At 39.3% G+C, this 26613-nt stretch overlaps 1 long non-coding RNA gene across 1 annotated transcript; it reads right to left on the minus strand.

Moving 5' to 3' along the window:
• Positions 1–794: 794 nt before the first annotated feature.
• LOC135362834 (uncharacterized) lies at positions 795–25035 on the minus strand. Its single transcript, XR_010408149.1, has 5 exons — positions 22123–25035; positions 18478–18727; positions 5755–9247; positions 5295–5443; positions 795–3726 (listed from the first exon to the last, which is right to left on the minus strand). It is a non-coding gene; the product is annotated as an uncharacterized LOC135362834 (long non-coding RNA).
• Between the last annotated feature and the right edge of the window lie 1578 nt (positions 25036–26613).

Consider the following 26613-nt stretch of genomic DNA (forward strand, 5'->3'; position numbering starts at 1 on the left):
AATTTCTGTTTTGGTCATTACATTCTACAGAATGTACATGATGACATCTTTGTTCCCCTTGGGCAAGTTTACTTCTACCATTTACACAGCTTTTCCAGCCTTTATAGGTAAAAAATGTTCATGAGAACACAAAATAAATTGTAGAAAGAAGGTGACTGTAGTAAACAGCTCTTAACATCAGCTAGAAAACCACATCATCTATATAGAGTAGGACAGCACTCATAAGCCAAGAGCATTGCACTACTCATGGTCACAGAAATAAAACAGAGAAAAATATGAGCGAGCTCACATTGGCTGAGAGTGTAAGATAGCCCTTAGAGCTTGAGGAAAAGATATATTTACAGTGCACTACAACAGATTGTTACATACAATTAAAACTGATATATGTGGGGCGCCTGGGTGGCTCAGTTGGTTAAGCGACTGCCTTCGGCTCAGGTCATGATCCTGGAGTCCCGGGATCGAGTCCCGCATCGGGCTCCCTGCTCAGCAGGAAGTCTGCTTCTTCCTCTGACCCTCCCCCCTCTCATGTGCTCTCTCTCTCATGCTCTCTGTCTCAAATAAATAAATAAAATCTTAAAAAAAAAAAAAACTGATATATGTGTGTGCAGTTTTTTAAAGTATTTGAGAGACAAATAGCATAACCAATCAGCATGCTAGTGTCTGTTACCAGGCACTAACAATCTAAAAGGATTGCTAATAATTCTCAAAACAGACAGTATTTGTGACTTGTTCTCAAATTGCGTGTAAATATATTAATGCATGTAAAAATGACTGCAAGCTCTGGTTACATTTTTGAACCATTGAAACACAGTTTTTATATTAAGATTTTAAATTAGAGTGTTAATAGCTGATCCATGAACATTCCTTCCCACTAATTACAGTATAACCACTTAAATTTTGTATTTAAAAACATTTTATGCAATTAGCACATTATTTTTAAATGTCGATTAATAGTTAAATTAGGCTGTTTTGTGATCTCTGAGATGTAAGCTCTCTGGGGATAAGGCCAAGCTCTGTCAAGAAGTTTTGTTAGTGACATTCTGATAATGTTAATATCAACATTTGGTATCTGATAATTTTTTTTTTATTAGAGAGAAAGAGCACATACGTAAGCAGGGAGGGGCAGAGGGAGAGGGAGAGAGAGAATCCTAAGCAAACTCTACACCCAGCACAGAGCCTGATGCAGTGCTCAATCTCACGACCCTGATATCATGACCTGAGCGGAAATCAAGAGTCAGACACTTAACCGACTGAGTCACCCAGGCGCCATGATAATTTTTGATAATAGAGGAAAGTCAACTGTTTTCTCCAAGGCCATGTAGTCAAATTCATCCATTTTTTTCTTTTCTATTTTCAATCATCACTGCATCTCACCTTATCACTTCAGAGCACAGGCCTGGGCATCTCCATGTCCAGCACATGATTAGACCAGTTATTGAAATGGCACCTGAAATGGACATGCCACTAATCTAATGAGATGAGAAGATATTTATTTTCTCCAGTCAACAACTACTGAAAACCAAGGGCAGGGCATGACACTGATCCAGAAGAAGGTACAGCACCAAAAATAAATGAATTAAAACAAAACAAAACAAAAAAAGAAAAGGATGGAATCCGTGGATTCAGAGAGACTTAAAAAAACCTATCAATCAAGTGTGATATGGAGCCATTTAGGTCCTTATTATTTTGCCCCAGCTGAAGAAAAGAAAGGAAGAAAGAAAGAAAGAAAGAAAGAAAGAAAGAAAGAAAGAAAGAAAGAAAGAAAAGAAAAGAAAAGAAAAGAAAAGAAAAAAGAAAAGAAAAGAAAAGAAGGAAGGAAGGAAGGAAGGAAAGAGAAGAAAGAAAGAAAGAGAAAAGGAAGACAGGAAAATTTACACAAGGACCAGGTATTTGATTGTATTAACTACTGTTAACAATTTAAGCCTAACAATGAAATTACTTTTATATTTTATAGATATACACTGAAATATTCATGAACAAAACAATATAATTTATTTAAAATTCATCTAGGTGGGAGTGGGGTAGATTTATTTTTGAAACAAAATTTTTGAACCAGGACGATGAATATGTGGCTGATCACCATATTATTCCTTCTTTATATATGTGTGAAATTTTCATCATAAAAAATTTGAAAATAAATAAAAAATAAAACACATGATTTGTTGTGGTCCAGAGTCATGGGTTTTTTTTTTATTCCAATGGGCTAACTAGATTCTACTTAGAATGGAATGTGGTTTATATAAAATGTAGTATTTGGTACAGCCTAATTAATCCACCTGTCCACCTGTGGAACAGGGAATATGATAAGACGCTCATAGTGTTCCCCAGTAGTTCCTAAGCCATGTTGAAGGCCAGGTTTTCAACAGTTCATGGCGGTAGCAGACAGCGTCAGTGCCCTACCTTTCAAGACGCCCCAGGAGACTTCCCACAGCCTGTCTCTACAGTATGGCCCCTGAGGGCCACTGCCTGCACACCTGCCTGGCAGGTAGGAAGTGCTGGGGAAGGAGCAGTCCAAGGAACGGTCCTCAACAAATGACTATCAGGAGTTGTTTTGCTTAGCTTCACAGCCCATTTACTAGTAAATTCTGAAGCATGTGTTTTGCACTTTTCCCAGAGATTCCTTGTGGGATCATGCTCCAGTAGGCCCATGATGGCAACTGGCCTAGGGGTTCCCCCTTCATTTGGTTCCCTTTGGTCCTTCCCTTCCTACCAGTTTCCTACCAATGTCCCCTTTGCTTCCCTACTTCACATCTCAGGGTCTGCTTTGGGGAGAATCCAAACTAAGAAAAATAAATACAAGCAGTGGGCTTTCCTTAAAAATGAATGTATTCAAAAATATTACTAAGGGACAACTAATAATGACAAAAACTTAAATATGCTAACACATATTGAGTATTTACCATAGGCCATGATATATATATATATATACACATATATATATACACACACACATATATATATACACACACACATACATATGTATACATGTAATAAAGATATATGTGTTATACATAATTTATACAGCATATGATATATATTATGTATAGTTTATATAATATATAATAAATATATGTATATTGTATATATTTATCTCACTTGATATTCACAGTTACCTTATTTTATAAATAAAAAGAGATATTAACCTGACCAAGCTCTTACAGCTAGTAAATGATGGAGTTGATAATAATATTCTTGCATTTTGGTATTAAATTAATATTGTTATTAAGTTGATACTGTTAGTCGTTTTGGGAAAAGTCTGGGGAGGCAGTGTGTGTATGCTATAATATTCTCACTCGACAAAATAAAATATGTACTATAAATCCTTCTCACTAAAATAATTATGAAAATAACTACAAAACCTACTTTAGCCACATCTTCTGAGAAGGAATATAATAAACAAATGAATAGTCCTTTCATCCAAACCTCCTCCCCCTATCATAAGGATGTAATTTTTTTCTTCTGGAAAGAAACATTTTGAAAACAGAATGAAGAGGAAATGTACTCCGAGAGGATAATTCCGTCACTCCAGGCTTCCTTCCTACAGAGAAGAAAGCCTTCCTGAAATTAAAGCATGGCCGCTAATAGAGCACCAAAGATAGCTCAAGATAACTCAAATCGCCACATCACTAGAACTGAGCTGAACCTCAACATGTAGCTGGCTCTGAGATTTGCAAGAAGTATGCCCAGATGTCAGTCAGAGGACATCTCCATTTAAAACAGAAATACCTAAAAAGAGAAAAAAGAAAAAGTAAGACCTCAAATGCAAAAGATCAGCAATACTGGGGGAATTGTTTTACAGCATATAGCAAAAGAGGTAAATGCTATTCCTAATGATGTCTGGCCCTGGGATATGTCCATCCTGCACAGCATGAACTAAAATGATTCATTCTAAGATCTCTACATTTGTGACAACACGGATGGACCTAGAGGGTATTATACTAAGTGAAATAAACCAGACAAAAGAAAAACTAAACCATATGATTTGACTTCTATGTGGAATCTAAAAAACAAAATAAATGAACCAAAAATAAAACAAAACAAAATAAAAAACAGACTTACAAATACAGAGAATAAACTAGTGGTTGCCAGGGGTGATGGGGGGGGGAGAAACAGGTGAAGGGGATTTAGAAGTACAGACTTCCAGTTACAAAATAAAAAACTCACAGAGATGAAATATAGGGCATATCGTCAATAATACTGTAATAACATTGTATGGTGACAGATGGTAACTACATTTATTGTGGTGAGCATTGTATAATATAATCAATTGTTGAATCACTATGTTGCAGACCTGAAACTAATATAACATTGCATGTCAACTATACTTCAATAATAAAAACTTAAGTATATAAATAAATAAAATTATTCATTCTTAGATATAGTTGTTCTCTGCTTTAAGAAAACCCCAGAGGAGGGTGCCTGGGTGGCTCAGTTGGTTAAGCGACTGCCTTCGGCTCAGGTCATGATCCTGGAGTCCCGGGATCGAGTCCCGCATCGGGCTCCCTGCTCGGCAGGGAGTCTGCTTCTCCCTCTGACCCTCCCCCCTCTCGTGTGCTCTCTCTCTCTCTCTCAAATAAATGAATAAATAAAATCTTAAAAAAAAAAAAAAAAGAAAACCCCAGAGGAATACTCAACTGGTGCATTTTTATATTTGTAAAACTTATCAGGCAGTGGATGGTATTATGTAACAAAATGTAAATCTGTTTACATTTTGACTTGGAATTTCAATTCTGGGAATTAAATGAACAGAGATAACAAATGTGGAAATGTGTATCTATAAGACTTCTTTTTTATTAAATCAATACTCTTAATAGCACAAAACAAAAAGAACTAAATTGCATAGAGTACTGACTAAAGTATAATATATAAATAAAATGGAATCACAGGCATCCATGATGAAGAAGGAATGATGTGATATAGGAAAAGTATTCATCACTGGGCATGGAAAGTATTCTACCAGAGAACATGGTTAGTGGAGGCTCTTCATGTTCTAAACATATATAGAAATATCTAAAACTTTGCATAACAAATTCTGGATACCTTTATCTCTTCAGCTGAGATTAGTAAGTTTTCATTTCAAATTTTGTTAATTTTATTATTTTACAAGTGTATATTTTTACACCACTTTTTAACACTTTTCCGACCAACAGAAAGTAAAGATGTTTTGAAACTCCAAAAAGGCAAATTATAACACAAAAGAAACTGGGTTTACCTGTAATATTATTGCCCTAACAAGGAGATTCTATCCACTACAAAATTCTTCATCAAAAGATGCCCCAAGGGCACCTGGGTACCTCAGTTGGTTAAGCGACTGCCTTCGGCTCAGGTCATGATCCTGGAGTCCCTGGATCGAGTCCCGCATCGGGCTCCCTGCTCGGCAGGGAGTCTGCTTCTCCCTCTCCCACTCCCCCTGCTTGTGTTCCCTCTCTCGCTGTGTCTTTCTCTGTCAAATAAATAAATAAAATCTTTAAAAAAAAAAAAAAAAGATGCCCCAAGGAATGAATTGTGTTGGTGCTTGTATACTTAGTCACAGATTATAGGTTCCTTGACTGAAGGTGCTAGAAACAGAGAAATTCAAGATTGGAGTCTTACAGGCTATTGTCAAAAAGTGAAAAGAATTTGCAAATTTATATCACTACAAATACTGTAAACTGGAAAAAACTTAAAAATTTGCAAAATTCCCATTGCAATTCAATTTATACAAGCCTATGTCTATAGTTGCTTAAAATAGGGTCCAAATGCAATTGTGCTAACCCAGCTTCCTTCAGGTCTCACTGGAGTCCAGGTCACAGCTGTGCACCATCAGGGTGTATTACACCATCACAGACAACAAAGAAGCAGCACCAAAGAACAAAGGTAATGGATCTGAGTCCTAAGGAAGGAAGACAGAAGTTATGGGCAAGATACAGCAAGTGTGATGCCTGTTGACTTATGTTACAGCCTTCGGGTTTTTTATTCTATTAATTCTATGTTATTATTTAACTTCCTCTTGCATAACCAAAGAAGATATCTTTGTAAGTCTTTGGCACCCTCTTTTGGACAATCCGATTACTTCAAAACTGAAATTTGTTTCAATGAAATGGATTCTGGAGTATGTTATAGGCAAACTGAAATGAAACTTGTATTGAGATTTTTAATATTTTTGTTTTCTATAGTTGATAGACTTTACTTTTAGAGCAGGTTTACATTTGCGGAAAAATCAAGCAGATAACACAAAGCTCCCATACCCTCACCCACAGTTTCCTCTATTATTAACAACTTGGATTAGCATGGTACATTTGTTCAAGTTAATGACACAATATTAGTATATTATTATTAAATAAAAATCCATAGTTTACAGTAAGGTTGTACAATTTCATATGTCATTTTAGTATCAGAGAATAGTTTCACTGCCTTGTGCTTCACATCCTCATCCTTCCTCTCATTCCCCCAACCCCTGTAACCACTGATCTTTTTCATTATCTCTACAGTTTTTTACGTCTCTATAGTTTTCCAGAATGACATAGACACATATACTGGAATAATAAAATACGTATTTTGGGGGCATGTGGGTGGCAGAGACAGTTAAGAGTCCTAAGATCCAGCCCCAAGTCAGGCTCCATGATCAGCACAGAGTCTGCTTGAGTTTCTCTCTCCCTCTCCCTCTCCACTCCTCCCTGCTCACTTGTGCACTCTCTCTCTAAAATAAATAAATAAATCTTACTACATATATGTGTGTGTATATTTTTTCAAAATGGCTTATTTCACTTAGCAATATGCACTTAAGAGTCTTCCATATTTTTTTATGGTTTGATAGTTCATTTCCTTTTGTCACTGAATAATATTCCACTGTATGGACGTACCAAAGTTTGATTATCCATTTCCTATTGATGAACATTTTGATTGCTTCCAGTTTGGGCAACTATGAATAAGACTGCTATAAACATTTATGTGCAGGTTTTTTTGTATGTGTTAATGGATATGTTTTCAACTCATTTGGGTAAATACCAAGTAGTTTGCTGGTAAGACCATGCTTAGAAACTGCCCAACTGGGCGCCTGGGTAGCTCAGTTGGTTAAGCAACTACCTTCGGCTCAGGTCATGATCCTGGAGTCCCGGGATCAAGTCCCACATCGGGCTCCCTGCTCAGCGGGGAGTCTGCTTCTCCCTCTCCCGCTCCCTCCTCTTGTGCTCTCTCACTCTCTCTCTCTCTCAAATAAATAAATAAAATCTTTAAAAAAAAAAAAAAGAAAGAAAGAAACTGCCCAACTATCTTCCAAAGTGACTGCACCATTCTGTATTCCCACCAGCAATGAATGAGAGTTCCTGTCATTCTGTATCTTCACCAGCTTCGGGTATTATTGGATTTTAGCCATGCATATTTGCATTAGTCGTGATGTATAATTTCCTATTCACTGTTGAATTCACTTTGCTAATATTCTTTTGAGGACTTTTGCATGTATTTTCAGAAGATATTTGAGTCTGTTGTTTCCTTTTTTTCTAATGTCTTTATCTGGTTTGGTGTGGGGGGAGGTTGGTGTAATGCTAGCTTCATAGGATGTGTTAGAAAGTGTTCTCTCTGCTTCTATTTTCGGTAAGACGTTGGAGAGAATTGGTGTCATTTCTTCCTTAAATGTTTAGTAAAATTCATCAGTGAAACCATCTAGAACTGGTGCTTTTGGTTTTGGAATTTTATTAAATAGTGATTCAAAATTGTTATAGATATCACTCTATTCAGATTATCTATTTCTTCTTGTTTGAATTTTGGTGGTTCTATCCAATTGGTCCATTTTATCTAAGTTACCAAACTTGTGTCATAGAGTTGTATAAAAAATTCCTTTATTGCCCTGTTATTGTCCATAGGATGAGTAATGATCAGTTCTTTTTTTTAAGATTGATTGATTGATTTGAGAGAGAGAGAGTGTAAGTGGTGAGAGGGGCAGAAGGAGAGGGAGACAGAGAATCTCCAGCTGACTCCCCACTGAGTGGGGACCATGATGTGGAGCTTGATCTCACCACCCTGAGATCACAACCTGAGCCAAAATCAAGAATCCAACTGAGCCACCCAGGCACCCCAGAGTAATGATCAGTTCTATCAGTATTTTACTTTGTGTATTTTGATGCTGTGTTGTTAGGAACATGCATATTAAGGACCCTGTTTGCATTATGTAATACCTCTCTCTAATCCTGATAATTTTCCTTGTTCTGAAGTCTTCTTTGCCTGAAACATAGTTACCCCAGTTTTGTTTTGATTAATGTCAGCATGGTAGAACTTTCTATAGCCCCTCCCTCTTTAACTATCTGTGTCCTTATATTTAAAATGGCTTCTTTTTTTTTTTTAAGATTTTATTTATTTATTTGAGAGAGAGAATGAGAGAGAGCAAGCACATGAGAGGGGGGAGGGTCAGAGGGAGAAGCAGACTCCCTGCCAAGCAGGGAGCCCAATGCGGGACTCGATCCAGGGACTCCAGGATCATGACCTGAGCCGAAGGCAGTCACTTAACCAACTGAGCCACCCAGGCGCCCTAAAATGGCTTCTTTATAGACAATATATAGTTGGGCCTTTTTTTCTTATCCACTTTAACATTCCCTGTCTTTTAACTGGTGTATTTAGACCATTCACTTTTAAAGTAATGATTGATATTTTGGATTAAAATCTACCACCATATTTATAACTATTTTCTTTGTTGTCCTTCTTTCATTCCTTTGCTTTAATCTTCCCTTCTTTTTCTGCCCCTCTGGTTTTAACTGACCATTTTATATGATTCCATTTTCTCTGTCCTCTAACATATCAATTACCCTTCTTTCTAAAATTATTTTCCTGGCTGCTATAAAATTTGCAGTATTTATTTACAACTAATTACAACTAATTGAAATTCACTTTCAAATAACATCATAACCCTTCATTGGTATTGCAGGTATCTTATGAAAGAATATCCTCAATTCCTTCCTCCCATCTTTGATAACATTGATGTCATTTATTTCACTTAAAATCTCTACCTAAAATCACCTAATACATTGTTGCTATTCTTGAATAGTTTTCTATTGTATCAATTAACAATAATAAAAACAAAATATCTTATTTCACCTTCATATATGTATATCTGCGTTTCTGACATACATCATTTTCCTTCTCCTTTTGACATTTCTTGTAAGGCATGTCTACTATCAACAATTTTCTCCAGTTTTTTGTCTGAGAAAGTAGTTTTTATTTCTCTTTTACTTTTGAAGGATGATTTCTCTGGATACAGAATTCCAGATAGGTGGGTCTTTAAAGAGAAACAAAAAACACTTTAGGAGCACAAGGGTGACTCAGTTGGTTAAGCATCCAACTCTTCGTTTCAGTTCAGGTCATGATCTCAGGGTTGTGAGATGGAGCCCCACATCAGGCTCTGCGCTCAGCGCAGAGTCTGCTTCTCCCTCTTCCCCCCCCTTTGCCCTTCCCCTGGCTCACACACACACACTCTATTTCTCTCTCTCTCAAATAAATAAATAAATAAAATCCTTTAAAAAAACACTTTAGAGGAGGAGCAGCAAGATGGTGGAGGAGTAGGAGACCTAAATTTCGTCTGGTCCCAGGAATTCAGCTAGATAGGGATCAAACCATTCTGAACACCTACAAACTCAACAGGAGATCGAATAAAAGTATAGCAGCAACTCTCTGAACAGAAAAGCGACCACTTTCTGGAAGGTCTCTTCTGATTTGTTTAGTGTATATTTTTCTGGGGTCATGGTTACCCTGTTAGCATTTTGTTCTCTCATTCATCTATTCTCCTCTGGACAAAATGACAAAACGGAAAAAAATCACCTCAAAAAAAAGAACAAGAGGCAGTACTGACTGCCAGGGACCTAATCAATATGGACATTAGTAAGATGTCAGAACTAGAGTTCAGAATGACGATTTTAAAGATACTAGCTGGGCTTGAAAAAAGCAAGGAAGATATTAGAGAAACCCTTTCTGGAGAAATAAAAGAACTAAAATCTAACCAAGTCGAAATCAAAAAGGCTATCAATGAGGTGCAATCAAAAATGGAGGCTCTAACTGCCAGGATAAATGAGGCAGAAGAGAAAATTAGTGATATAGAAGACCAAATGATGGAAAATAAAGAAGCTGAGAAAAAGAGAGATAAACAACTACTGGATCATGAGGGTAGAATTCAAGAGATAAGTGATACCATAAGACGAAACAATATTAGAATAATTGGGATCCCAGAAGAAGAAGAAAGAGAGAGAGGGGCAGAAGGTATATTGGAGCAAACTATAGCAGAGAACGTCCCTAATTTGGGGAAGGAAACAGGCATCAAAATCCAGGAGGCACAGAGAACCCCCCTCAAAATCAATAAAAATAGGTCAACACCCCGACATCTAATAGTAAAACTTATGAATCTGAGACAAAGAGAAAATCCTGAAAGCAGCTCGGGACAAGAGATCGGTAACCTAAAATGGTAGAAACATTAGATTGGCAAAAGACCTATCCACAGAGACCAGGAAGGCCAGAAAGGACTGGCAGGATATATTCAGAGCACTAAATGAGAAAAATATGCAGCCAAGAATACTATATCCAGCTAGGCTGTCTTTGAAAATAGAAGGAGAGACAAAAAGCTTCCAGGACAAACAAAAACTAAAGGAATTTGCAAACACGAAACCAGCCCTACAAGAAATATTGAAAGGGGTCCTCTAAGCAAAGAAAGAGCCTAAAAGTAACATAGACCAGAAAGGAACACAGACGATATACAGTAACAGTCACCTTACAGGCAATACAATGGCACTAAATTCATATCTTTCAATAGTTATCCTGAATGTAAATGGGCTAAATGCCCCAATCAAAAGACACAGGGAATCAGATTGGATAAAAAAACAAGACCCATCGATATGCTGTCTGCAAGAGACTCATTTTAGGCCCAAAGACACCCCCTAGATTGAAAGTGAGGGGATGGAAAACCATTTACCATGTTAATGGACACCAAAAGAAAGCTGGGGTGGCAATCCTTATATCAGACAAATCAGATTTTAAACCAAAACTGTAATAAGAGATGAGGAAGGACACTATATCCTACTTAAAGGGGCTATCCAACAAGAAGATCTAACAATTGTAAATATCTATGCCCCTAACATGGGAGCAGCCAATTATATAAGGCAATTAATAACAAAAGCAAACAAACACATTGACAACAATACAATAATAGTGGGGAACTTTAACAGCCTCCTCACTGAAATGGACAGATCATCTAAGCAAAAGATCAACAAGGAAATAAAGACTTTAAATGACACACTGGACCAAATGGACTTCACAGATATATTCAGAACATTCCATCCCAAAGCCACAGAATACACATTCTTCTCTAGTGCCCATGGAACATTCTCCAGAATAGATCACATCCTGGGTCACAAATCAGGCTTCAACTGGTACCAAAAGATTGGGATCATTCCCTGCCTATTTTCAGACCACAATGCTTTGAAACTAGAACTCAATCACAAGAGGAAAGTCGGAAAGAACTCAAATACATGGAGGCTAAAGAGTATCCTACTAAAGAATGAATGGGTATGGGAGCCTGGGTGGCTCAGTTGGTTAAGCGACTGCCTTCAGCTCAGGTCATGATCCCACGGTCCTGGGATCGAGTCCCACATCGGGTTCCCTGCTCTGCGGGAAGCCTGCTTCTCCCTCTCCCACTCCCCCTGCTTGTGTTCCCTCTCTCGCTGTGTCTCTCTCTGTCAAATAAATAAATAAAATCTTAAAAAAAAAAAAAGAATGAATGGGTCAACTAGGAAATTAAAGAAGAATTTTTAAAAATTCATGAAAACCAATGAAAATGAAAACACAACTGTTCAAAATCTTTGGGATGCAGCAAAGGCAGTCCTAAGAGGAAAGTATATAGCAATACAAGCCTTTCTCAAGAAACAAGAAAAGTCTCAAATACACAACCTAACCCTACACCTAAAGGAGCTGGAGAAAGAACAACAAATAAAGCCTAAACCCAGCAGGAGAAGAGAAATAATAAAGATCAGAGCAGAAATCAATGAAATAGAAACCAAAAGAACAGTAGAACAGATCAACGAAACTAGGAGCTGGTTCTTTGAAAGAATTAACAAGAATCATAAACCCCTGGCCAGACTTATCAAAAAGAAAAGAGAAAGGACCCAAATAAATAAAATCATGAATGAAAGAGGAGAGATCACAACCAACACCAAAGAAATACAAACAATTACAAGAACATATTATGAGCAACTCTATGCCAGCAAATTAGATAATCTGGAAGAAATGGATGCATTCCTAGAGATGGAAAAAACTACCAAAACTGAACCAGGAAGAAACAGAAAACCTGAACAGACCTATAACCACTAAGGAAATTGAAGCAAAAATCAAAATCTCCCAACAAACAATTTTGAATCAAAAATCTCCCAACAAACAAAAGCCCAGGGCCAGATGGCTTCCCAGGGGAATTCTACCAACCATTTCAAGAAGAATTAATATCTATGCTTCTGAAACTGTTCCAAAAAATAGAAATGGAAGGAAAACTTCCAAACTCGTTTTATGAGGCCACCATTACCTTGATCGCCAAACCAGACAAACACCCCATCAAAAAGGCAAATTAAAGACCAATATCCTTGATGAACATGGATGCAAAAATTCTCACCAAAATACTAGCCAAGAGGATCCAACAGTACATTAAAAGGATTATTCACCACGACCAAGTGGGATTTATCCCTGGGCTGCAAGGTTGGTTCAACATCCACAAATCAATCAATGTGATACAATACATTAAAAAAGAAAGTACAAGAACCATATGATCCTCTCAATAGATGCAGAAAAAGCATTTGACAAAGTACAGCATCCTTTCTTGATCAAAACTCCACAGAGTATAGGGATAGAGGGGATATACCTCAATATCATAAAAGCCATCTATGAAAAACCCACAGCGAATATCATTCTCAATGGGGAAAAACTGAGAGCTTTCCCCCTAAGGTCAGGAACACAGCAGGGATGTCCACTATCACCACTGCTATTCAGCATAGTATTAGAAGTCCTAGCCACAGCAATCAGACAACAAAAAGAAATCAAAGGCATCCAAATTGGCAAAGAAGAAGTCAAACTCTCACTCTTTGCAGATGATATGATATTTTATGTGGAAAACCCAAAAGACTCCACCCCAAAACTGCTAGAACTCATACAGGAATTTAGTAAAGTGGCAGGATATAAAATCAGTGCACAAAAATCAGTGGCAATCCTACACACCAACAGCAAGACAGAAGAGAGAGAAATTAAGGAGTCAATCCCATTTACAATTGCACCCAAAACCATAAGATACCTAGGAATAAATCTAACCAAAGAGACAAAGGATCTGTACTCAGAAAACTATAAAATACTCAGGAAAGAAATTGAGGAAGACACAAAGAAATGGAAAAACGTTCCATGCTCATGGATTGGAAGAACAAATATTGTGAAGATGTCAATGCTACCTAGAGCAATCTACACATTCAATGCAATCCCCATCAAAATACCATCCACTTTTTTCAAAGAAATGGAACAAATAATCCTAAAATTTGTATGGAACCAGAAAAGACCCCGAATAGCCAGAGGAATGTTGAAAAAGCAAAGCAAAGCTGGCGGCATCACAATTCCGGACTTCCAGCTCTATTACAAAGCTGTCATCATCAAGACAGTATGGTACTGGCACAAAAACAGACACATAGATCAACGGAACAGAATAAGAGAGCCCAGAAATGGACCCTCAACTCTATGGTCAACTCATCTTCCACAAAGCAGGAAAGAATGTCCAATGGAAAAAAGACAGTCTCTTCAACAAATGGTGTTGGGAAAATTGGACAGCCACATGCAGAAGAATGAAACTGGACCATTTCCTTACACCACACACAAAAATAGACTCAAAATGGTTGAAAGACCTAAATGTGAGACGGAGTCCATCAAAATCCTAGAGGAGAACACAGGCAGCAACCTCTTCGACCTCAGCCGCAGCAACTTCTTCCTAGAAACATCACCAAAGGCAAGGGAAGCCAAGGGCAAAAATGAACTATTGGGACTTCATCAAGATAAAAAGCTTTTGCACAGCAAAAGAAACAGTCAACAAAACCAAAAGACAACCGACAGAATGGGAGAAGATATTTGCAAATGACATATCAGATAAAGGGCTAGTATCCAAAATCTATAAAGAACTTATCAAACTCAACACCCAGAGAACATATGATCCAATCAAGAAATGGGCAGAAGACATGAAAAGACATTTTTCCAAAGAAGACATCCAAATGGCCAACAGACACATGAAAAAGTGCTCAACATCGCTCGGCATCAGGGAAATCCAAATCAAAACCTCAATGAGATACCACCTCACACCAGTCAGAATGGCTAAAATGAACAAGTCAGGAAACAACAGATGTTGGCAGGGATGTAGAGAAAGGGGAACACTCCTACATTGTTGGTGGGAATGCAAGCTGGTGCAGCCACTGTGGAAAACAGTATGGAGGTTCCTCAAAAAGTTGAAAATAGAGCTACCATATAACCCAGCAATTGCCCTACTGGGTATTTACCCCAAAGATACAAATGTAGGGATCCAAAGGGGTACGTGCACCCTGTTTATAGCAGCAATGTCCACAATAGCCAAACTGTGGAAAGAGCCAAGATGTCCATCGCAGATGAATGGATAAAGAAGATGTGGTATATATATATATATACAATGGAATATTATGCAGCCATCAAAAGGAATGAGATCTTGCCATTTGCAACAACGTGGATGGAACTGGAGGGTATTATGCTGAGAGAAATAAGTCAATCAGAGAAAGACATGTATCATATGACCTCACTGATATGAGGAATTCTTAATCTCAGGAAACAAACTGAGGGTTGCTGGAGTGGTGGGGTTGGGAGGGATGGGGTGGCTGGATGATAGACATTGGGGAGGGTAAGTGCTATGGTGAGCGCTGTGAATTGTGTAAGACTGTTGAATCACAGACCTGTACCTCTGAAACAAATAATACATTATATGTTAAAAAAAAAAAAAAGAAGAAGAAGAAGAAGATAGCAGGAAGGGAAAAATGAAGGGGGGGATATCAGAGGGGGAGATGAACCATGAGAGACTATGGACTCTGAGAAACAAACTGAGGGTTCTAGAGGGGAGGGGGCTTGGGGGAGGGGTTAGCCTGGTGATGGGTAATAAAGAGGGCACCTACTGAATGGAGCACTGGGTGTTATACACAAACAATGAATCATGGAACATTACATCAAAAACTAATGATGTAATGTATGGTGATTAACATAACATGATTTTAAAAAACATTAAAAAAACCACTTTAAACATTTCACTACACTCTCGTTTGCATGGTTTCTGACAAGGAGTCCAATATAATTCTTATAGGGGTCCCTCTATAGAGAAGTCCCCCACCCTCCTGACTTCTTTCTCTGTCTTTGGGTTTTTGTAGTTTGAATATAATATGTATAGGTATAGTTTTTTGGTGTTTATCCTGCTTGGTATAATCTGAGCTTCCTGGTTCTGCTACTTGGTGACTAACATTCATTTGGAAAATCCTCAACATTATTACTTCAAATATCTCTTCAGCTCCTTTTTCAGTTTTTCCATCTGTTATTCCCATTCTGTGTGTGTTGCACCTTTTGTAACTGTCCCACAGCCCTTGGATATTCTGCTCCATTTTTTCATTCTTTTTTCAGTTTGGGAAGAGAGTGTTTGCTTTGATAGTATCCTATTCATTCTTTATGACGAAAATTTGATTCTTATATTTCAAATTCATAGTCCTAACCCCCAGTATCTCAGAATGTGACTCTATTTGGAGACAGTGTCTTTAAAGAGATAATTAAGGTAAGATGAGGTCACTATGGCAGGTCCTAATCCAATATTACTTGTTTCTTACAAGAAGAAATGAGGACACAGTTACAGAGGGAAAGCAATGTGAAGTCACTGGGGGAAGGCACTCATGTACAAGCCAAGGAAAGAAGCCTTGGAAGAAACCAACCATGCAGATACATTGGTCTCAGATTTTTAGCCCCCAGAATTGTGAGAAAAATAAATTTCTGTTGTTTAAGCCACCCAGTCTGTGGTAATTTTATGGCAGCCCCATGAAACTAATCAAACACCAACCAGAGGATGTGCCCAAGGGCCCTAAAAGCAAGTTTTTTCCAATGTACGTTCATATACCTACATTGCAGCACCAAACTTTTATTTTGAAACCATTTGTTTTCTCTTTGGCTATGTAGAAATAAACAGGGAAAGTAAAAATAAGCAGGGAAAGTTAGACAGAAATGTCTCTGCCACCATACAGATTTCACATGGCTCAAACTGTGGGCTGCTTCTTGGAGACTGGGAATTTTTATAATCCCCAAATAATACCAAGGTCAAAGCCAAGTCCATGAGAAGAGCTGTGGGGCTATGCATCGCCTTATGGTATCTCATCATTTTCAAAGTCTCACAGGGACTAGCCCACATGCCCAAGCGAAAAGGGGAATCATGTATAGAAGGCTAGGTGATGAGACTCAGGAAAATTGCAAAGAAGGATTTGTACTGACTATTTTTGTTTGAGCTCTAACCTGTAGTCCAACTTCAATTCTAAGCTCAACTACCAATGAGAGGAAGAAGCCAGACAATTCACTTCACTCCACAAGAAGTGCCAGTTTTCTCATGTGTGAAACAAAAGTATCAATCCATTAGCCAACCTCTGAGGCTTTCGTTTTTATTTTATTTTTTTAAAGATTTTATTTATTTATTTGACAGAGAGAGACATAGCGAGAGAGGGAACACGGGCAGGGGGAGTGGGAGAGGGAGAAGCAGGCTCCCTGCTGAGCAGGGAGCCCAAGGCGGGACTTGATCCCAGGACCCTGGGATCATGACCTGAGCCGAAGGCAGATGCTTAACGACTGAGCCACCCAGGCGCCCCATCTCTGAGGCTTTTAATAGCTCCCAAACTTTATAAGTAATAAAAGCAAAGATAATATCCAGTAAGAAAAATCTGTGATGACAGACTTAAAAGAAGCTTGAGTCACTCTCTCTTTGGCATCCCCATGACTTGTACAAGTCTGTATGGAAATAACCAAAGGCAAAGCAGTGATCTCACTGCAGTGTAAGTCAGGCAACTGAAGTGATATCAGTGAAAATGTCAGAATAAGAACCTCTGAAAATTTACCCTCTCAGAAAAGCAATGAAAAAATAATGGCAAAGATTGTCAGAACCAACTTTTTCGCAGCTCCAGATATTAAACAAACACTTGTAGTAACCCAAGGACTATTTATTCAAGGAAAAAAATGGCTAAACAGTCATAAGAGCAGCAAGCTTTTTGGTGTTTTCTTTTTAAGATTTATTTATTTATTTTAGAGAGAAAGGGAGAGAGAGAATCTTCAAGCAGACTCCCCACTGAGCACGGAGCTGGATGCGGGGCTCAATCTCATGACCGTGAGATCATGACCTGAGCCGAAACCAAGAGTCCAATGCTCAACCAAGTGAGCCACTTTATGGTGTTTTAACCTACCCTAGTACCTAACTGCTGTGGGAGACAGTTTGGCGATTCCTCAAAAAGTGAAACATAGGGGCACCTGGGTGGCTCAGTCAGTTAAGCCTCCGCCTTCAGCTCACGTCATGATCTCAGGGTCCTGGGATTGAGCCCCACATCGGGCTCCCAGCTCAGCAGGGAGTCTGCTTCTCCCTCTCCCCCCTCCACTCATGCTCACTCTCTCTCTCTCTCTAACAAATAAATAAAATCTTTAAAAAAAAAGTGAAACAAAGAGTTACCACATGACTCAGCAACTCCACTCCTAGGTATATACTCAAGAGAAGTGCAAACATATGTTCAAAAAAAATTTGTACACAAATGTTCACAGCAGCATTATTCGTGATAGTCATAAAATGGAAACAAATCAAGTGTTCATCAATTTATAAGTGAGTAATAAAATGTGGCACAGCTAGCTGTGCAAGGGACTATCACCCATCCATAAAAAGAAATGAAGTATTGACACTTGCTGCCACATGGATAAATCTTGGAAGACTTTGCTAAGGGGAAGTAGTCAGGCACATGATATGACTCAGTTTACACGAGATGTCCAGTATAGGCAAATCCATAGCTACAAAATGTGATTAGTGGTTTCATCTTTTTGGATTAATGAAATATTCTGTAATTAGTAACGACAGTTGCACAACCTTGTGCCTGCACTCAAAATCACTGAAATGTACACTTTTTTTTTTTTTTGAGAGAGAGACAGAAAGAGAGCATGCATGGGAGGGGAGGGGCAGAGGGAGAGAAAGAGAGAGAATCCCAAGCACACTCCACACCCCGCAGGGAGCCCAACGTGGGACTCAATCTCACCACCCCGAGATCATGACCCAAGCCAAAATGAAGTCAGACGCTTAACCAACTAAGCCACCCAGGCACCCCTGAAATGTCCACCTTAAAATGATGACTCTTATGGTACCTTAATTACATCTCAACAACAACAACAACAACATGCAATTAAACCAAATACTATTATGGATTCAAAAAGACTGACCTTAAGCATGGGGCAAACCAGCCACATCAATAAGAATAAATAGAACACCAGCACTCTGATTTTGACACATATTCTCAATCTTCCAAAAGACCAATGGACTGTTTCCAGTAAAGCATTTTCATTTTAAGCTTCATAATAAGCTGGTCCATTGTTGTCATCATTCCTTGCCTGACATGTGATTTTATTTTATTTCCACAACATAGTAAATTTTGATAGATCACAGTAATTTCAATCCATGAGGAACTTTCAACTGTAGGAGTGAATTAGAAAGATATTTTTATATTGCCTATTTAAAATAACAGGTCCTAGCACCATGCTTCAGGCAAAATACATCAAAAGAATGAACTGAAGTTTAAGTTTCCTTTTAGATCTCAATTTTTATAACATCACAAAAATTCTTGCCTAAAAGCAATCCAAATTATTCAACTGCAAGATACTCTACATTCACCTCATTCAGCCTGAGGGAAAGAACAAAGTCAGTAGCTGGAGACACTTCTAAGGCTGAAGCACATTCATCTTCTCCTTATACCTTTCTCCGTCACCAATCCCTGAACACGACACTGGTACCCTCAGAGAGAAAAATGCAAGGAAGAACTCTCTGAAAAGTTTTCTGTGATGGCGCATTTACAAAGGTAAATCTCACGTGAAAAGAAGCAATAAGAAATTCAAGTTGGGCGCCTGGGTGGCTCAGTTGGTTAAGCGACTGCCTTCAGCTCAGGTCATGATCCTGGAGTCCCTGGATCGAGTCCCGCATCGGGCTCCCTGCTCAGCGGGGAGCCTGCTTCTCCCTCTGACCCTCCCCCCTCTCATGTGCTCTCACTCATTCTCTCTCTCTCAAATAAATAAATAAAATCTTTAAATAAAAAAAAATTTAAAAATTTTTAAAAAGAAATTCAAGTCATGAAATTTAAATACCATGTCCAACAATTATTGCCATTTTACCCTACCCAAATCAATTAAATTTAACTCTCTCTCTAAATTAGTGTTAGGTAGCACTGAATCCCAATTTGATTTTTAAAAAAATACTTTGTATACTTGCTTCTATTTTATTTTTTTATAATTTTCCTCATCATTTACTTAAGCAAATGAAAATTTTATTTTTTATATTTTTATATGAATTTATTTTTCTTAAAGATTTTATATATTTGATAGAGAGAGATAAAGAGAGGGCACACAAGCAGGGGGCGGGGAGAGGAAGAATCAGGCTCCCCACTTAGCAGGGAGCCCCACTCGGGGCTCGATCCCAGGATCCCCCGAGATCATGACCTGAGCCAAAGGCAGACGCTCAACTGACTGAGCCACCCAAGCGCCCCTCCTTGTTTCTATTTTAAAAAGTGTCTTGCTGTGATTATGAATGAAATGTGGGAATGAAGTGTGGTTTGTCGGCCTCTAATGCTGTTTATGACGGAGCAGGGTTGATACTCAATTTCGGAGGGCTCTGTGGGGATCTTCACCTAAAAGGGTTTATCTACTGAACTACCCAGACATCCTCATTACAAGATAATTCCAAATACAAAGGAAGTCACTGGCACATTATTCAGGAGCTACTTGGATGACAAGTTTCTATTTAGTTGGGTCTTCCAGGCATCAATCTGTTTTGTGCAGAGCCTGGTCTTTCACACACACACACACACACACACACACACACACACACACACACACCCCACTGGGGTTGTGTAACACTGTGGTCCTGCTTAATAAATGCTTCTTAAAAAAATATTATTGGGATATAACTGACATATAAAAAGTTATACACATGTAATGTATACATCTTGATGAGTTTGGACATTTGCATGTACCCATCAGACCATCACCACAACCAAGATATGAAACATAACCATAACCTTCCAAAATTTCCTTGTGTTCTTTTGCGGGTTTTTTGTCTGTTTGTCTGTTGCTGATTTGGGGGTTAGAACACTTAATATGAGATATATATTCTTCACCTATGTTCAACTTCACAATGTCATATTGTTCACTATGGGCACAACATTGAATAAATGTTTCGTGACAGTGAACATGACATCAGGTACTATTGTCAATGTTCATTTATTTACATAATCAATGATTTTGTATTGACCACTCAATTTGTGCCAGGTCCTGTCTTGGCACCGATGACAGCATGATGAACAGGAAAACAAGGCCCCTGACCTCATGCAGTTTTACATGTAAGTGAAGAGAGGGAGAAAGCAAACACAGCATACATAAACAAAATCATCTCAAATAGCGGTAAGTGCTATGGAGAAAATACAGTTGAATAATAAGATAGGAAGTGACCAGGCAAAACAATGTACAAAGGTTCACTAAAGTGCACAGGGGAAATGGGCAGCTCATCGGGCCGTCCTGCACCTGCAAAAACCAAGGGAGCTCCTATACAGAGAATATTGTGGAAACATGACATATTCCAATAACGGATGTTTAAAGGCCAGGTAAGGAATCAATGTACCAATAAAAACATCCAACTCACATCAGGTTTACACTGGGTGGTCTGCTTTAAAAAGTCTCGCCTAGGGCGCCTGGGTGGCTCAGTCGTTAAGCGTCTGCCTTTGGCTCAGGTCATGATCCCAGGGTCCTGGGATCGAGCCCCGCATCTGGCTCCCTGCCCAGCGGGAAGCCTGCTTCTCCCTCTCCCACTCCCCCTGCTGGTGTTCCCTCTCTCGCTGTGTATCTCTCTGTCAAATAAATAAATAAAATCTTTAAAAAAAAAAAAAGTCTCCCCTAAGATTTGGTGGGTATACCTTTATACATATGTAGCTCCAGCCTGTTTCAGCTTTCGAGATTTTATTTATTTATTTATTTATTTATTTATTTATTTATTTATTTATTTGAGAGAGAGAGCCTGCGAGCACATGCAAGCGGAGGGAGGAGCAGAAGGAGAGGTACAAGCAGACTCCATGCTGAGCACAGAGCCTGGCAGAGCCCAGCAGAGCCCAGTAGAGCCCGATGTGGGGCTCAATCTCACGACCCCGAGATCATGACCTGAGCCCAGATCAAGAATCGGTGGCTTAACTGACTGAGCCACCCAGGCGCCCCGTCCTGTTTCAACTTTTTAAAAGGTGTTTGCCTAAGGGCGTCTGGGTAGCTCAGTCGTTAAGCATCTGCCTTCGGCTCAGGTCATGATCTCAGGGTCCTGGGATCGAGCCCTGTGTCGGGCTCAGCGGGAAGCCTGCTTCTCCCTTTCCCACTCCCCCTGCTTGTGTTCCCTCTCTCTCTGTCTCTCTGTCAAAATAAATAAATAAAATCTTTTTTTTAAAAAAAAAAAGGTGTTTGCCTAAAGACTAGCCACAATTCTGATATTTAGCACTGAGAAAAAGCATACTTTCCAACTTTGTCTGGAAGACAGAATGCAGAAACTATAAATCCTGAAATGTCTCACAGAGCTGATATCACCTTCACACTCAGAAGTAGGAAAAGGGATGCAATTTTCCAGTCAACAAATGAACAAGGTCAAAACGCAATTTGGGAGTGAACAATGGTCGTTGCAAATGGTCTAGCTATAGATTATTTACAACCATTTCTTTCAAGACAGCTATCTTAATGCTTCACATGATATTAATTAGGAAACAAACCTCTGAATTTATACAATATCTTTCATGTACTTGATGTAATTTATAAACAGTAATTTATAAAGTTTGTACAATAAAGTACCTGCAAAACTGAGGCAGGGGTGTGATGCTCCTTGCTACATGTGAGAAGCTCAGCGTCTTCAGTGAAGTAGCCATATTCATTTCAAGGGCTAATGGTTGGGCAGAAAGATGGAGAGATGGATGCCAATTCAAGTCTCCTCGGGCATCTTCTGCAATACTGCAGCAGAAAACCTAGGTCAAATATTCCAGTTTATCTTTGTTCTTGGTCCTGGTCCATTTGAGCTCCTGTAACAAAACACCCCTTGTAACTAACAGACATATACTACTCACAGTTTTGGGTGCTGATAGTCTGAGATCAGGGAGCCAGCATGGCCGGATTCTGGCAAAACCCCTCTTCGGGGTCACGGACTGCTGACTTCTTGCTGTGTCCTCACCAGTGAAGGGGTCTTGTCGTTTCTAACACACTGGCCAGAGATCAGTCACTAAGTTTTCTTTCCAGGATAACTCTAACCCATGTTCACTCGTAATACCAGAACTTTGGGGGACATAATTATTATTTTTAATATTTTGCTTTGTTAATTTACAAGAGGCTGAAGTGAAATATGTATTATTTGAATTGGATTGTAACTGTTTATCTCGGATTTAATTGATCTCTGCTCTGATTACCAACAGAGAAGCAGCTCCTGTTTGGTGTCCGTGTTGGTCTCCTGCCTACGTTCTGCAGTCTCTCTGGAGGGCTGCAGCCAGAGTCACCCAGCCCGGGGGTATGTGTGAGGACACATGCATCGAAGGCGCGCACAGTGCTCCACAGGGGACAAATAAAACAGTAAGTCTCCAATTTGCACTTATCTTAAATTAATAAATAAGAAGTTAGGCCTCTAATATTGACTTGGGAGAACAATCCTACTGTTTCTGTGTGAAATGGCAGTATGTCAGGCTTGAAGAAAGAATGCAAGTTCACTGCCGTGGTCGAATTTCTTGAAGTGATCAAGAGAACATTGAGACTCAGATGTCTTCCATTCCACTTAAATTAGCTCCACTATAACATAAAACAGGGATCTAATCAGACCTGATGTATAATCTGTAAAAAATTCAAAATTGTCAAAGTCTATGTCATTATTACCACAAGCTGCATAGTTTTATGCATATTTTATAATCTGCATCATGTGTCTACATAATGCTACATATGTGTGTATATATATATATATGTATGTATAAATATATTGGATGTTTACTAAAACTGCATTTATTATAAAGGCTGTTCAGCCCAAGTAGTTTAGAGACTCTAGTCTAAAACACCATTTTAATCATATTAATCACTTAACTGATAACTATGTTTACTCTCCACTGGCTACAAGGTATAATCTGAGCCCTTATGTAGCAAATCTGGCCCTTCATGCTGTGGTCCTGGTCCCCTTCCTTATCCTTATTTCCTATTGCTCTTTTATTCCTGCTAATTGCATGGACCCACTCCATCTTCTCTGACCTGGTTATGATATTTTGAATATCTATCTCCTTCTACGTGATATTTCCACTGTTGGGGACGGACTGTTATTTGCCCCCTTCTCCAGTGGAAAATTTCTACACATCTTTTGCACCCTGATAGATGGTCACCTGCTCTGTGAAGAATGCCTCCTTGGTCACTGGGGGTCCACATCTATGTCTCCCCCATGCGGACAGGAGCCCTCTGAGGCAGGAAACACATCTTATTCTTCTCAGCACGTCAGGAATGAATGTTAATCAGTGCCTTCATAAATATATCTAAATCCACTTAGACGTGGAAACCTACCCTTAACGACTGTAATATTTCTCCTACTGGGTCCCAGGAGATTGTCATAGTCAATCTATGACATGTATGATTGTAGGCAAAATATCTTTATAAATTTTACACTGAAGCAAAAATTCCATGATAACAGATATAGGAATAAAGTAGAGCTCAACAAGACAGACTTTTGTACCCAAACTAATACCAAATATATAATTTCATAGATCTCTTAAAAGAACTTCTTTGTACGGGGCCTTTTCTGAAAAGCATCTCAGTTGTACAACAGCGCCACCTAATGGTAGACTTCAAAACACAGTAAGTCTATCCTGTCTTCGTGGTGTCAAAGATACACAAAAAGACCTTAGCTTCCGGCCGTGGTGGAATAATGCAGGATGAATCTGCCCTTCCTCCAGGGGAAAAAAACAGATAAAATATACCACACAACTGTTTGCAAGACACTAGATAATGGGCAATTAAGGACAGGAGTCCCGTGAAACAGGAAACAGTTGTTCCCAGATTGCGGCTTTGAAAGAGATCCCAGGCCACAGGCAAGGAGAGGAGTGGGGGGGATGCTGACTTATTAATGAAAATGTGTCAATATTTGCTTATCAATTGTAACTGTGTCACACTAATGCAAGATGTTAATTATAGGAGAAACTGTTTTTAAGAACTCTTTGTATTTTATGCTCATGTTTTCAGTAAACCTAAAGTTGCTCTGCATAGTGTGTGTGGGCAAGGTGTTCGGAGCTCTGGGGATACCCCTCGGCACCTAAATAAAGTTGTTTGAAGAAAGAGCATTAGTCAGGGTTTACTGTATTTGTCCCTCTCCCCCACCTCGGCTGAGGTCCGCCTGGCTGCCCAGCACTCGTTCGATTCCAGGCATAATGCTCTCGATGTTCTCTGAAGTTAATGATATTCTGGATGTGAGGTGACTCTGCAGTGGCCTCATGTCATATACATGATGATCTGTGTCCTGCTGGTCCTGGGGCCAGTCAGTAGCAGCACATCCAGAGCACCTTAGACCAGACCCAGCTCCCCACTCATTGCTATGTGCGGTGGCAGTTTGATAGTCAAGGTCGGATTTTTCATTATCAAGATCTGACTTAAAAAAAATTAAAAGATCTGGGGCGCCTGGGTGCCTCAGTCGTTAAGCGTCTGCCTTCAGCTCAGGTCATGATCCCGGGGCCCTGGGATCAAGCCCCGCATCGTGCTCTCTGCTCAGCGGGAAGCCTGCTTCTCCCTCTCCCTCTGCTGCTCCCTCTGCTTGTGCTCTCTCTCTCTGTCAAATAAATAAATAAAATCTTTAAAAAAATAAAATAAAAAGATCTGACTTTATACAGAGACAAAGTGGACACTGGATGGGGTGTCTGGGTGGCTCAATCGGTGAAGCGTCTGACTTCAGCTCAGGTCATGATCCCAGGGTCCTGGGATTGAGCCCCCATGTCAGTCTCCCTGCTCAGCGGAGAGCCTGCTTCTCCCTCTCCCTCTGCCGGCCGCCCCTCCTGCTTCTGCTCTCTCTCACTCTCTCTCGCTCACTTGCTCACTCTCTCTCAAATAAATAAAATCTTTTTAAAAAAGAAAAAGAAAAAAGTGGACACTGGAGATTCTGCCCCTCTGGAGGAGAGACAACATATTTTTGAATAGCTATGACCAATCGAAAATGAATTTGAAGGGCCTGAGTCAAGTTCAGTGGCACCCTTCTGGGAGACATGGTATCAGCAACAATAAAGTTGGAGACCACGCATAAAGACCTAGAAACATCTGACCTTTTACTTGGGTGTAAAGTACACATTCCAAAACTACCAAAAGAGGACAAATGTCAAGACAAAAAAACAAGTCGAGCTAATGGTCAACATAACAGCAAAACACAGTCTTTACCAGCTATATCAGAGTACCAAAGTCAAGTCACTGCCGCTGTTAACATCTGCAAAAGCCTTTGGGAAAATGAAGGAAAAATTCAGGGAGCTCTCAGAGATGCTCTAGAGAAAAATTCTCATCTTCACGGAAGCCTGACACTGTTTTCAAAAGAAGCTAAATGAATGAACAAAAGAGTGAAGACATTTGTTACATAAGATAAAGGAATAGTACAAAAAAAACCTCTTTTTAAAAAGTCAGATCAAGCTTCTGGGCAAACACTGCAGAAGATGAGGGACGGGGCTCCTGTTTCTGGAGAAGGCATGGATGGTGGGAGCCTGGAGTTGGATGAAACAAGTTCACCAGAAGACAAGACCACATGGAAGGTGAACCGAAGGAAAGACAATGATCGGTATGGCTTGAGTTTAAACACTCATTTAAAAACTCCTGAAAAAAAAGAAACCAGTTGCATACTAACTGAACTGAAGAATATGAAATAATAAGGGCCTTGAAAGATCATCCGAAATGTCTCTAAACCAAAAGCTTCACTGCAATCGGCGGGGGGGGGGGCCGGAAGCACAGTTAGAAAGGGAGATGCCACAGCTCCAGTGGAAACTTCACATCCTCCTTCAAGTGTATCAGCATAAAAATTATTTTCACCAAATACCTAATTTACACAGCATGTACCCTGCAGAGATGTACGAGAATCTTTCAAAACCAGATGACAAGACCTGCCATTATTGCAAAGAGCTGGACACCTACAAAACACTAGCCAAAATTCTGTCAGGAAAATTCTAAAGAATCATGTGTTATTATTGAATCTATTCAAAGAAGAGCTCACGACAATGAGTTAGGAGCTCTGCTGGCTGAGAGACACCACCAAAGCCTAAGAAAGTGCATACCTGAGACAAAAAAAAAAAAGAAAAAGAAAAA

Source organism: Mirounga angustirostris, unplaced genomic scaffold, assembly GCF_029215605.1.
Source record: "Mirounga angustirostris isolate CCGP_5_RB_7025 unplaced genomic scaffold, mMirAng1.0.hap1 SCAF_16, whole genome shotgun sequence".
In the NCBI taxonomy this organism is placed as follows: Eukaryota; Metazoa; Chordata; class Mammalia; order Carnivora; family Phocidae; genus Mirounga; species Mirounga angustirostris.